Source organism: Tamandua tetradactyla, chromosome 7 (genome assembly GCF_023851605.1).
Source record: "Tamandua tetradactyla isolate mTamTet1 chromosome 7, mTamTet1.pri, whole genome shotgun sequence".
In the NCBI taxonomy this organism is placed as follows: domain Eukaryota; kingdom Metazoa; phylum Chordata; class Mammalia; order Pilosa; family Myrmecophagidae; genus Tamandua; species Tamandua tetradactyla.
This window is the reverse complement of record NC_135333.1, coordinates 28,680,243-28,693,597: the sequence shown is the minus strand read 5'-3', so window position 1 is coordinate 28,693,597 and position 13,355 is coordinate 28,680,243. Positions and strand designations below refer to the sequence as shown.

The 13,355-nt window shown below is 49.6% G+C and overlaps 1 protein-coding gene across 2 annotated transcripts in view; it reads left to right on the top strand.

The window, feature by feature from the left end:
- Positions 1-1,131: 1,131 nt before the first annotated feature.
- Positions 1,132-13,355, top strand: part of MYH9 (myosin heavy chain 9) — a 100,758-nt gene continuing 88,534 nt past the window's right edge. Inside the window, exon 1 of one of the 2 annotated variants that reach the window (XM_077168695.1) lies at positions 1,132-1,319. The gene's annotated coding sequence lies outside the window, so the exon portion shown is untranslated. Of the gene's footprint in view, positions 1,320-2,007; positions 2,027-13,355 lie in introns of those variants that run through there. The other variant, XM_077168696.1, reaches the window with a different exon arrangement.

Genomic DNA, 13,355 nt, shown 5'->3' with positions numbered 1-13,355 from the left:
CAAGTTTCCCACCCTAAACAATAGGTCTGGCACCACAAGATTGGATCAGGATTAAAATATGGCTTTTCTGAGGGCACATAGTAGTTTCAAACCATCACAGATATAAAATGTATTATAAACCTGCAATGAGCTGGCACAGGGAAGATTAACAGACAAAACTCAGAAACATCCAAGTATATACAAGTTCAGCATATGATGAAGGTGGTACCTGAAATCAGTAGAGAAAATGGTGTTTGGACAACTATCACAAAAATCACGTCGGATTTCTTCACTCTAGAACCAAAATAAATTCTAAGTAGACTAAAAGCTAAGTGTATATAAATTTAGAAATTAAAAAATAGAAAAAATAATAAATAGTTATCATCTTTGGTGAAAAGTGATTCGCTTACCCAAAAGAGCCAAGAAAACATTTTGTAAGCGAACAGAGGAGTGGAAAGGCATTCCAGGCAGAGGGACTGAGCAAATGTCTGGAGACTCCAAGAAGCAAAGCAGCGTGCTTTACTCTAAATAGCCAGGGTCAGGAATCGAACTCCGGATGCCCACAACGGAATCCGGGACTGAGTCCACGCCCGCTCCCACAGGCCATAATAATTTTGTAAAATAGCACTTTTTCCATATATGGTACTTAATATCTGTTCTTCTGGTAGGATGACATAGGACAGGGAAAAAACAGCCCGCGGGGCCGGGCGCCAGCTACGCCAGCCTCCCCTGTCCGCTCCCGCCGGGCCTGCCCCAGCGCAGGCAATGCACCAAAGCCGGGTTCCGGAGCCGTCCGCGCCCGGAGCCGCCTCCTCCTGATTGGACGCTCACTGCGTCAATCCTCCTCCTCGAACCTGGCTGTCCGTTGGACCCGCCCTTGGAGGGCGGGGCTCCCGCCTAGGAAGCGCGGGGGAAGGTGGAGCGGGTGGAGCTGGGGGCGGATGGGGAGGACCAGTCCCCACCCTTCTGATCCAGGGGCTCCGCCCACCCCACTTTCCACAGGTCAAGATGTCCTTCCATCAAGACCCGGCGCATACAGGAGTGGGCGAGACAGCTTAGGGGCGGGGCCTTTCCTCCCTGCTCCGCTCACTAGCCGGCTTCGGACTGGGAATGGACCGGCGACTGAGAGGGCGGGGCAGGGGGGGCGGCGAGGATCCGAGCTGGGTGCGGTGAGGCGCGCAGATCACCGCGGTTCCTGGGCAGGGCACGGAAGGCTCGGCGAGGCTGACCTGCTGCCGCTCCCGCCTCGCGCGTTCGCCCCATCCCGCCGCCACCCGAGCGCTCGAGAACGCTCCCTCGGGAGAAGCATCGCCTGTTCCCCGGGGCTCCTCCAGGTCCAGGTGAGCGAGCCCCACCGGCGGGTCCCGCCCTGGGCCGGCGGGCGGGGGCGGCGGCGATGGGGCGCGCGGCGTCAGGGGCGCGCGGGCCGAACTGTGGTTGTCGGCCCCGGCGTGGCCCGCGACCGGCGCGGGCGGGCGCGAATGCCGGCGACCCCGGACCGGGCAGCGCATCCTCTCCGGAGGGACTGCGGGACCCCTGCGCGGGTGCTAGGGGACGGCGCCCCTGGGAGCGAGGCCTCCGGGAGCGGAGGAAGTCTTCGGTGCCGCGCGCTCCCGGGCCACGGTTCCCTCCCTCCCGCTGCCGGGCACGTCCCCCCCGCCCCGGCACTTGGGGACCCCGACCTCGTCCGACCGCCGGGGGCACGCGCCCCGCTCTCCCCTCGCCCAGTGCCCAACTTGGTAGAACTTTTTTAACCTCTTCCGGGGAGCCGTTGCCCCTTGGACCCAGCCGGGCGGGTGGAGGTGCTGTGGGGGACTCGAGCAGTCAGGGCTCCGGGCAGGGGCTCCTTTGGAAGTTTCCATGCGTTTTGGGGACGGAGGTAACGGGCGGGAGGAGACCGTTTGGCAGCTGTCAGGGCGGCCTCCTGAGTCAGAATGGGACAATCCCGCCGCAGACATTGCGCTCGGCTCGGTTTCCGCCCTGGGCTGCAGACTTCCTCATTCGCCCTGCTGCGAAGGGTCGGGCCCTGGAGGAGGGCGGAGGAGAGGTACGGAGGGGTGCGTGGGGAAGGGGGACCCGGCAGGGACGCGGCCGCGGCGCAGGAAAGAACACCCACCCCCCCCAACCTTTGACTGCTATTGCCGGGGAGAGGAAGGAAACCTCGGAATGCACGCAGCCGTCGGGCCGGCCTAAGCGTGCACCTGATTCCTCCGCACCCGCGGCCGCCCCGCCCGGGCCATGCGGCTAGAAGCGGCATCCTGTTCCTTTAGGTCCAGGTTTGGGTTATCGCATCTTGTCTGCTTGGGCCGGATCCAGGGTTTTGAACCCCTCCTCCCACTCCCTGTGCTGGAGTCCTCATCCCATCCCCGTCCTGGGGCCACTCCAAGGCCCCGGGTAGGACCAGAGCACCCCAGTTCCCTTCACGATGCCCATTGTTCACACTGAAACGTAGTGACTTCCAGGGCTGAAGCTCGCCTGCTGCCTTGAAGGTGGTAGTGGTGGTGGTGGTGGGGTGAGAGCCAGGACTGCTGCCGGCGCCCCACCCAGCCGGTGTGAAGGAGAAGGTTCCTGGGAAGTCCCAGGTCCGGAGGACGGCTGATTTTAGGGCCCCAGACGCTTCTCGGTTCACCGAGCCCTCTCAGCAGGATTTTAGAGTAACTGTTGAAGGGGAAGGAAGCTTAGTTCCTTTTGGGATAACACTATGGCCATTTCTGAGCCGGCCTGAAAACCTCTTGGTGAGGAGGAAAGCTGCTCTAAGGCCTATTTAGACAATCGCCCCACTAATATTTGTCAATTTATATATAAGGCTGCCATGGGTGGGGTGGGGGTACAGAGATGTGTAATTGAGCAAATATTTGACTGGCTTCTCTGCCAAGAACTCTGCCACGGAGTGGGGGTGGGGGTGGGGGTATGTGCAAGGTTGAGTAAGACCTGGCCCCTGCCCTCTGGCATTTAGGGGAGAGCCCAGACAAATCTGTCAATGACTCTAAAGTGAGGTGAGGTGGAGATGACAGGGACCCCAGAAAGGTACTGTGAGTCATGGAGATTGAGAGAAATGATCCAGCTCCCCCCCTCACCCCTGAGTGGAGATCCTGGAGGCCTCTTGGAGGAGGCCTCTGCCATCTGGGAGTTTGCAGTCTTCCAGGGGACATAGTGGCAGAATGACAGGAACACAAAGGCAGCCTGTGATGAGCATCACAAGAATGCCATAGACAAAGGACTCGAGGAATTCCAAGGCCTAGGGAGACTAGTTCTGTGTGAAGGGAGGAGAAAGCAGCTGTGAGGAAGGAGCATGTTGCAGGTTTGGCAAACTGAGGCAAGCATATGGTGTTGGAAAGTGAGGCGTCATCTAGTGGATAATTGGGAGGTAATTAAAAGTGTCAAGATTGCTCAGTGTAATTTGAGAGTCACCGTGTCCCTGGTGGCTGCTGGGTATTGCCAGGCCAGTGACACTGAAGAGCCCCACTCTCCACCTCCAGCAAGTCCTGGTACCTGGAGCTGGGGCTGGCCAGCTAGATTTGGGGAGTTATTCCTGGGAGAGGGGCAATTGGAGAGGTGTATTCTGTGCGGATGCTTGTCCTAAGGCTTGTGAGGGTAGATGAAAGAGGCCCTTTTTGTTTTTAAACTTTTTAATCTGAGGGGTTAGAGATGGGACAACTGCTCTCTTGTAGGATGAAGGATGCATGTAAATCACAGCCTGCCTTTTGCCTGCTCTTGCTTCAAAAAAAAAAAAAAAAAAAAAACCCAAAACAACAAAACAAAGATCTGTTAGCTCCTTAAAAGAAGAAAAGCACACTAAAAAAATGCAGCATTGTTGTGTTGCCTGATAGGGTATTGCTAGAAGCCAGGATGGCTGTGCTTTCTTAACTTCCTCTTCTAGCTAATCCTTCAATAAAGTACTTAAAACAGCCCTTACCAGCTTGATATCTTTATTTCAAAAGGAGAGGAGGGGTTGGCCATAGTATTTCTCTGAGCCTGGGCCCTACCCTTCTTTTGGAGGGAAAGAAAGAGAATCCCAAAGGAAAGGGAAAAAAAAATCCATGCCTTGACAGCTCCCTTCTAAGCATCATGTTCCAAAAATATTTAGAATAACAAAATCTGTGTCGTCTTAATTAAACAAATGTTCTAATTTGCTGAGCATAAAACAGCATCTCTGCCTGGGGCAGGAAGTACATTTTCCCTTTGTGCAGCCCCGGCAAGTCTCTGCCTCCCTGCCTTAACCCTTGATGCGCTGAGCCCCTGGGTTTAAATCCTCTGGTGACAACAGAAGGGAGCCTTGGCTGCCTACTGGGTTTACAGAATCTCCTTTTTAGAGCTGGGACTTAGAGTGGGGTCGAGGAAAGAATGTGGGTTTGGGAGCTAGGGAGACCCTGCCACTTACTAGCTTTGTGACCTTAGGCAAGTCACATAACCTCCCTGAGCCTCAGTTACATACTGAGGAATCACATCTAACTTGCCAGGGTTAGATATGAAAACTAAAATAAATAAATTGTAAAGGACCTGATATACAGTGGCTAAATAGAAAGTTTTAAAGAATATAATTAACCTTACTTCCCTAGGTTGTCATGTGAGGAATTGGAGACCATAGAGAAGTGACTCAAATCCTCATTTTTTGGTTCTGGGCTCAGTGCTCTGTCTCCTTCTAAAAAGGTGTGCGTGCGCAGTACTGCTGAGTTGTGAAGCCCAGTGGTAACGGTATAGGTGGTCCTTGGGCTGGTAAGGACACAGGTGCTAATGCTTTTGGATGTCCTTGGTGATGAGCTGGTGTTGAGGGCCATTTACAGGGCCCTGGCCAGGGGCAGACTGAACAAATTTATGGTTTTGGCTATAAAACTTGGTTTCCTGTAATCTAGTAGAGAACCAGGGGTGATCTGTAAAGAGCACTGGACTTCAGTGTCTGGAGACCAGGCTTCCAGCTTTGGCTGCAGTCAAGAGAGTGTTTGATTTGGTAGAAAGTGCCATACACCCAGCAAAGGCAGGCACCAGTTTATGTGTCCATCAGTTATGTATGAGAGTACTTAGGAAACTGAGAAATGAAGTTAATTGTAATTTCTCCAAGATGCCTCATTTCTTAGGCACACTTGTACCTCATTGATGGGAGTATACCTGGTACAACTCATTTTAGAAGGTTGTTTGGCATATCTGTCAAAACGTATTTCTTTTGACTGCATTCTAGGAATTTATCCCACAGATATAATCAAAATGCAAAAGGAAATTTCCAAGAATATTCACTGCATTATTGTCATAGCAAAAGACAGGAAACAAGCCAACTGTCCATCAGAAGGATCAAATGTGGTAAAGCTGTATGGTGGAAATCATTGGAGCCCTTAGAAAAATGAGGCCCATCTTTAATGAGCAACAGAACATGCTCTTTGTGATGTGTTGTAAGTGGGAAAAAAAACCCAGTTTAATGCAAAGTAGTATATGTAGTATGCTCCCTTTTATGTAAAACGTGGCATGTCTCTTCTGCTTCCGTACGTGGAATATCTCAGCAGACACTGAAACAGTGGTAATAATGGTTGTCTCTAGAAAGGACCGATACAGGAGTGGGGGTGAATATTCCTTTTCACTAAATGTACTTTTATATATATTGCCTTTGAATAGTCCTATGCTCAAAATTAAAATTTTCTTATTTTTCTTATCTCTAATGGGGCTGGCTGTATTGCTTTAGATTACAAATCTCTCTCTTAACTGATTGTTTGTCTAATGCCTACATGGTATAAGGAAGGAGGAAGGGTCTTAAAAATGGACTGACTTGCTACTTGTGATTGGAGAGCTTTGGGTCCGATTCTCTTCTAGCCATCACAACATCATCAGAGTAACCCCTTAAACAAACATCTCCTGATCCACTCCCCCGTATTCTGTGAAATGGTAGTTGATTGCTTTTTCTTTGCTGTATGAGAAAAGGAAGCACACATGTGTCTGGAAACTATTTCATGGTGTCCTTTCCTGGTTCCCACAATCCCCCTTACTCCAGTTCATGCTGGCTATGCTTTCTTGAGTAGCCCCCCTGACTGAATGGGTAAATGAGACCTTAACTCTCTTGGATCTTCTTTTATTTTTAATTTTTTTTATGTGGGCAGGCATCAGGAATCGAACCTGGGTGTCCTTCATGGCAGGTGAGAACTCTGTCACTGAGCCACTGTGGCCTACCTATTTTTTTTTTAACATGGAATTTTTTTTTTTTTTTTTTAAGCACAGCTGTAGATTTTTGCATGGGCAGGTACCAGGAATCAAACCCAGGTCTCTGGCATGGCCAGAGACTGAGCCACCACTGTACTACCCCTTTTTTCTTTTAACTTGGGGTAATTGCCCATGCCCCTCCCCACTCTATTCCCACTTATCTATCTGTCCTACAACAGTGGAAAAGTTAAATTCTTGAGACAGTGTGATCAGAGGGGTGTTCTGAGTTGGCCGTCGTGAATACCTCCTCAAGGAAGACGTCTTATCCTTGGGGGATGTGGGTAGTGGAGAAACTGCCAGCTCTGCTCACTGCTGAGTCTGGCTCTTCCCATTAGAGAGGCTGGCTGAAGACCCTGTGGAGAGCCTGGCAGGGTCCTGAATAGGCCCACTTCCTTGCAGGGCAGCCTTAGGACTCCCTGAAGGAATGACATTAGTCACCAGCACACAAAATGAGCTGGACCTAACCCTTTGCCCCCTCCCTGCCCTTGTGCTTAGATGGCTCCAGCTATTTGGAGGAATGAGGGAGCTGCCCTCTTGGATCCTATGCATGACTCTTTAAAAAGTAGCTGAGGCCTCTGTAGGAATTACTCAGCCTTCATTCTGAAGTCTAGTTTCTCAAGCCTGGGTGACTCAGCACCCGGACTAGGACACAGCGCCTGTGCCCGCACATGTGGGTGCAGACAAGGCACTTGGTTGGCCTGTGGAGAAGGCATTCTTGGGAGTTCCTCCCCAGGCTGACCTTCCAGTTCTCACGTCGGTGCCTTCAGAAGCTCTTTTCATTGCTAGTCCTATTTGCTGTTCCACTGCCCAGGAACCCTTATGCTGTGGCTTTAGGGAGTCTTGAAGCACCTTCCGGAAGTTGCCACCGAAGGGTGTGGCTTCCTGCCTGCGCAGGTTGGGCTGAGGCCTGTGGGGGTTGTAGTTTTAGCAAGTTGCTTCCTTGGTGTTTCTCAGAGGACCAGTTCCTGTGGGTACCTACCTCTTGGGCCCCTGTGGTCTCCCTATACGCTTTTTAGTGCATTGCAAAAGCTATAAACTAATCTCTTTTAGAAGATTGTCACTAACCTAAAGGATAATATTTAACATTTACGTCTTCGGAATTTTGCCCGTAGGTGGTTTTTGTTTTCTTGTTTTTCATTTTAACCCAAAGTCTAGATAAATGTTGCCCTACTTCAAGGAAAAATAAACAACAGCAATTAAAAAAACCACCTTACTAAATTAGAGTTATAGAATGTCTGAGCTGGAAGGAATCTTAGGAACACCCCCCTTCACCCCAATTAGAGTTCATGTGTGAGTTGGTTGAAAGCCTTGGCCTCTGATTTCACTCAACCCCAGTGCTTTTCTCTAAATCATGCGGTAAAACTGTTATTACCCCTTTCTTTGTCTTTATGTACTTTTAGCCAAGTCACACATACTTAGCTCTTTTAATCTTTCCTCAAAAGTTTCTTCTTCCACTCCCTTAATAGTCTTCTGTTTTTTTTGGGAGGGGGTAAGGGAGGACCTCTGGGGTTAAGGGATTGGGTGGTAAGTATTTTGGGTTTCTCTGAGTTTTTTCCAGTTGGACAGGGCCACTTAGGCAGAAGGTTCCCATAGCTCAAAAATCAATATTTCCTGTGGGGTAGTGCCAGGCAGTGGGGTGGGCTATTTAGAGAGCTACCCTGGCTTCCCACTGTCCTTTCACCAGTGCTGATTTCTAGTAACTTGAAGTCATTTAACGTTGTCTTGGGCGGTTCCAAACTGGTGATTTCTGAGTGTGTGGATCAGCTTGTATTATTTTCCATGCAAAATGTGAGGAAGAGGAAGCAAAACAAGAGCTTTGGAACACAGAGCTGATGGACCTGTAAGTCTGCAGGCTGGTTAATGTTGCCTCTGAACCTCAGTTTCCCCATCAGCAGTGTGGAGATGCCTCCTTTAGAACAGTCCTGGCAAGGATTATCCGTGTATATAAAATGATCCAGTCCTCTGCCTCCACACCGCCGCCCCCCCTTCCTGCTTTTCTTCACTGTGTCCTCCGCATCATCTGTCCTCAGGTGGTAGGAAATATGTCCAAGTTTTAAAGATTTTGAATTTGTGTAACAGGCCTGACACTTTATAACAAGAAGCTGTGACTGATGACCCAGGAGCCTGTGGAAGACTGCCCAGGCCTTGAGCCGGAGGTTTCTGAGGGCTGCAACATTCATGTCCTTACCACTCGAAGACAGGGCAGCTTGTCATGGGGTTCTGAGCTGGTTTAAGCATTTAAAAAAAAAAAGAGTTGTTCTAAGCAGTAGAGGCACCTTTATTTAGAATTGTCTCTGCTTAAAAGCCACAGTGTTTCCTGTGTTTTGCATTAGGTCACTGGGCTGGAGAAGGCAGCTTCCTGTCTGATAAACATAAAGAACGGGGCATTTGGAATCGTTTGGGTGACCTAATCTAACTGGTCCAGAACGGGGGTGGGGGTGGGGCGTGAGAGTTTAGAACTCACTGGGCCCCCGAGGACCTGGAGGGCAGAGGTGCAGTCTGTTTTCATGTCTGCATCGTCTCTGGCCCCGTCCTGCAAGGGGGCTTAGTGCTCATGGCTCATTGGTGTCTTTGCTTCTAAGTGCAATGTGGGGGCCCAGACAACCACAAACTTTTGAATGTCATTTAGTGATCTCTCCATTTACAAAAAATCTCATGCTCAGTGCTTGTTTGGGAATCTCTGGGTTGAGAAAGATGAAATTTTAAAGAGAGGCATTTTATAGTTTTTAAATTTGTTTTTATTATTTAAGATTAATCACCTACAGGGTATGACTTGAGTCCTGCAAGTCAAATCAGTGCAGACTCCTGGGGTTTCTGCCCTGTGGCCGGCACTGTGCAGGGCAGGGAGTGGGTCTCATTGGGGATGGCAGAGAGCTAGTCCTGCCCTCAGCGAGCCTACCCATCTCAGCAGGCATCGGGGCACTGAGAGAGACACACACAACAGGAGGCCATGAGGCAGCCCGTGAGCTCTTGGGCCAGGCTCCTGGAAGCTAGAATCATCCTGGGGGAGGAGGGAAGACTGGGAGGGTGAAGGGAGGAAGGTGCTGGGGGAAGAGCACTGGCCTGGGAGTCGGGAGGTCTGGGCTGCAGTCCCAGCTCTGCCAGCAAGAGCAATAGCAGTAACACAATAGTTCATTTTATTGAGCCCTTGCAAGTACCATGTGCAAGTGCGTTTACACGTGTTCTCTCATCTAATTTCCACCACATTCCCACGAGGGAGGAAATTATCGTCATTTTACGGGTGAGGATGCTGAGCTGGGATTCAAACTCGGGCACTCTGACTCCAGAACCCGTGTTCTTCATCTCTGTTTCTTCAACCAACCATGTGACCTGGTGGGTTGCTCCTGGACTAGCTTGTGTTGACTCATGCAACTTGAGGGGTTGGACTGGCCCCTGCGGCCCTCCCGCTCGCCAGTGGCTACGGATTGATTGATTGAGCGGCCCTTTGGGCTCAGCAGAATGGGGCCTCATGTTCCAGGGTGCAGGTTGCCTGTTTGAGAATATAGCCTTGGCTCCTGACTCCACCTTTAACCCCAGCAGGCTGTTCTTCAGATGTGTATGGTTAGTCATAGGACGGGCAGCTGAAAACACCATGGCCTGGCCAGCGTAAATGCAGGCCCTGGGAGAGGATGCCTAGTCTGGGCCTGCCTGCTGTGGCTGTAGTGGTCATTGGCCAGCTGGCCAGACAGAGGCTTGCCTCTATTTTGACTAGTGGGCTCTTCATGATTTCAGCTCACTGCCAACTGTTATTCACTTTTTGCTTTCCTTCCTCCTCCATTAGTCTATTTATTGATTAATCATTCAGTTACCACTCCTCAGAGCTTGCTTCTGTGCCAAACACTGGGCCAGGGACTGGACCTATTGAGGTGAAACATGGGCCCTGATCTCCAGACACTGCTAGTGTCTTGCCGCATACAGAGTGCTGGGCACCCAGTGGAGCAGCATGCGGAAGTCTGAGACGGCCCTTGGAGGAGGCACCATCAGAGCTTACACAGGATAGGGGCATGGTATGGCGTTGTCCCGGGAGCAGGTCTGGGACGTTGTTCAGGCACTCATGCTCCAGCAGAGCTTTGTTCAGTGGTGTTTCAGGTTGGCAAAGGCCCTCTGAGTCACACGTGCTAGTAAAAGATTTCCTTTTTCCCCTGCCCCAGCTCCTTACACACTAGTAGTCCAAGATGGCCTGCTAAGGCCTGCTTCCCTGTGCCTTTTCTTGGGAAATGTGGGAAACCCTCTGGGTTTCCAGTCTGTTTACCCTGCTGAGCCCAGATCTTTAACCTTTGGATGGCTGCTGGAAATTCTTCCTGTGCTCCCTGGCAGTGTGGTCGGCAAGCTGTTCCCAGCAGAAGGACTTGGGATGAGACTTTTTAGGAAGTGTTAAGAGAGAAAAAATTATTGTTTATAGCACAAACATTAAAACAACAAAACTAGCAAGAGACAGATTTTCCCTTTGCTGCATCCACTGTTTGCATTTTTCTGGGTTTCCTGTCCGTGTAAATGCTTGTTTTACAAAACTGTAAGCAGAACGGAAATACTGTTGTATATTCTGACTTACTCACATTGTACTATAATATAAACTTTCCTGTGCTACAACAGTTATTATGTTAATGGTCATGTTATGGAACACTGAGGAGAAGAACCATTATTTATATTGCCAAAAGATTCCATGGGCTTTATTGGCTTTTTGGAAATTCATCCAGCAAATATGTCCTGAGTGCCTATTCCAGGGAAGAAACCACTAGGTGGTTACGATAGAGATGAATGAGATGTACCGTCCTTAAGGGGCTCGCACTCTAGACCCAGGAAAAAAAAATAACTTCAATTTGGTAATGTGAACCGTGATAGAGGTGGGCTTGGGCTTGGTGATAGTGGCAGCTCAGAAGCCCAGTGTGTGTTGATGGGAAGCAGATGTAATTGCTTTGTCACTAGTGGTAATGATGCTTAGGGTATAATGCAGAGCTGGAAGGTTGTTCTGGGCTCTTTCGAGGAAAACCTTCAACTAGCTAGCTTTTCCCCACCCCCACCCCCACCCCAATGTCTGTGATATCCCTGGGGAGCGTCTCTTTTTAGGAAAACCTTCAACTAGCTAGCTTCTCCCCACCCCCACCCCCACCCCAATGTCTATGATATCCCTCAGAAGCGTCTCTTTTTAGGAAAACCTTCAACTAGCTAGCTTCTCCCCACCCCCACCGCCACCCCAATGTCTGTGATATCCCTGGGGAGCGTCTCTTTTTTCCTGCCAGGGCAGTACCAGGTACCCCTATCACTCCCTGGTCTGTGTCTGTGTAGTTACAAGGCCTGAGCCAGAAACGAGGTGGAGCAAAGGCCCAAAGGGGTGTTGTCAGCAAGGAGGCTCAGGCAATAGCCCCCTGGCCATACCAAGGTGGGGGCAGGGGGAGGGTGGGGTGGGGTGGGGGCTGGTCCCCAGATGGCCAAGAGCCGCTGGCAGCAAACTTGGTCTCTGCTGTCACTTCTGCCTCCCCCTCTCCCTCCTCCTACATGGTGGGTGAATTGTAGCAACAAGTTGCAACAGTTTAGTTTTGTTGTAAAGAGGAAGTTTCAGAATGGTGGTGGTAGCTTTTGAGCAGATAGATACTTACAGTAGGGAATATTTGGGGCTAGGGTAGGCTGGGTATAAGGGCAGAAGGTGAGTTGATCCCCAGAATAGAAACTGGAATGAAGAACTGTCTTTCCTCTAGTGTTCTGTTTAATTAAAAAAAAAAAAAATCGTCCTGTAGAGTGCTTTTAAACTATCTCTAAAAAAATAGCCACTTGTGGAATGCTGTGCCTTCCCTCTTTCTGGGCCCCTCACTATCCCAGTACCCCCAACCCCAGCTCCAGAATCCTGTGGATCTGACTTAAATTCTGCCATCTTCCCAGAGTGCAGGAGAGAAGTCATTTGTTGTTAGGAAGGAGCCAGAACAAAGGCTTGTCACCCACCCCATCATGGAAATGCAGAGGCTGGGGTTCGCCTTAAGTGGTCCTGCACATTTTCCGTCTTGTCGACCTCTTCACTTCCTCTCTTCAGTTAGTATTTAGATCAGTACGGGCCCCTTGGGTTTGAGGTTTGACTTTGAGAGCTTCTGACGCGGTCCTCAGTCACCTTCCCTTTATTAAACACACACTGAAAAAAAAAAAAGAAGAAAGAAAGAAACCCCCCTAAACCATAACCTTATTTTTTACATTCAGATTTGATATTAATAACCTTAGCTAAATGCAGCTGGGATTCCAGCACTTGACAAATCATTAGGTTCATGATGTTTGAGGCCAGGTCCTTGGCGTCTTGATTATTTACCTCCCTTAACCTTGCTTGTGTGACTGCTTGGTGGAATCATTGGCTAGAGATTACCTTTTAATTTATGCTATTTAAAATTACTTACTATTAGAGGAGGGGGAATGGGTATAGGGGATTGAACTAGACAAAGCAGAAGGAGGGAGTATGGTGTGGAGAAGGGAGGGGGTAATTTTGGAAGCAGCAGCTGGGTTTAAATCCTGTTTTCACTCAATTTATTCATAAAATACATATCAAATGTTGACTGTGTGCTAGAGACTATTCTAGGTGCCAGGGTGTGCTGGTTTGAATGGGTTATGTACTCCAAAAAAACCTGGGTTCTTTTAAACCAGCTCTTTGGGGGCAGACTTATTTTGGGGTAGGACCTTTTGATTAGGTTGTTTCCATGGAGCTGTGACCCTGCCCATTCCTGGTAAAGTCTTAATCCTTTACTGGAGTTCTTTAAGAGAGCCCAAGGAGAGAGAGAGCTTAGAAAGAAAATGCCCTGGGAGAAGCTAAGCATGAAAGAAATGCCCAGAGACATTTTGGAGACAGCATTTGAATCCAGAACCAGGAGGGAAGGGCCGGCCGACATTGTGCCTTCCCATGTGACAAAGGAACCCCAGATGCCAGCAGCCCTTCCTCAGAGAAGGTATCTTACTTTTGATGGCTTAACTGAAAAATTTTCATGCCTTAGAACTGTAAATTTGTAACTTAATAAATCCCCTTTGTAAAAGCCAATTCATTTCTGGTATATTGCATTCTGGCAGCTTCAGCAAACTGAAACACGGGGCTGCCTTGTTGAATAAAACAGACCAAAGTCCCTGCGTATTACATTCTAATCAGGGAGCCAGATAACAGTCAAATAGATGACTAGGTCAGGGTGGTCGTCATTGCTGTGGAGGCCAGAAAACGGGGCCAGGGA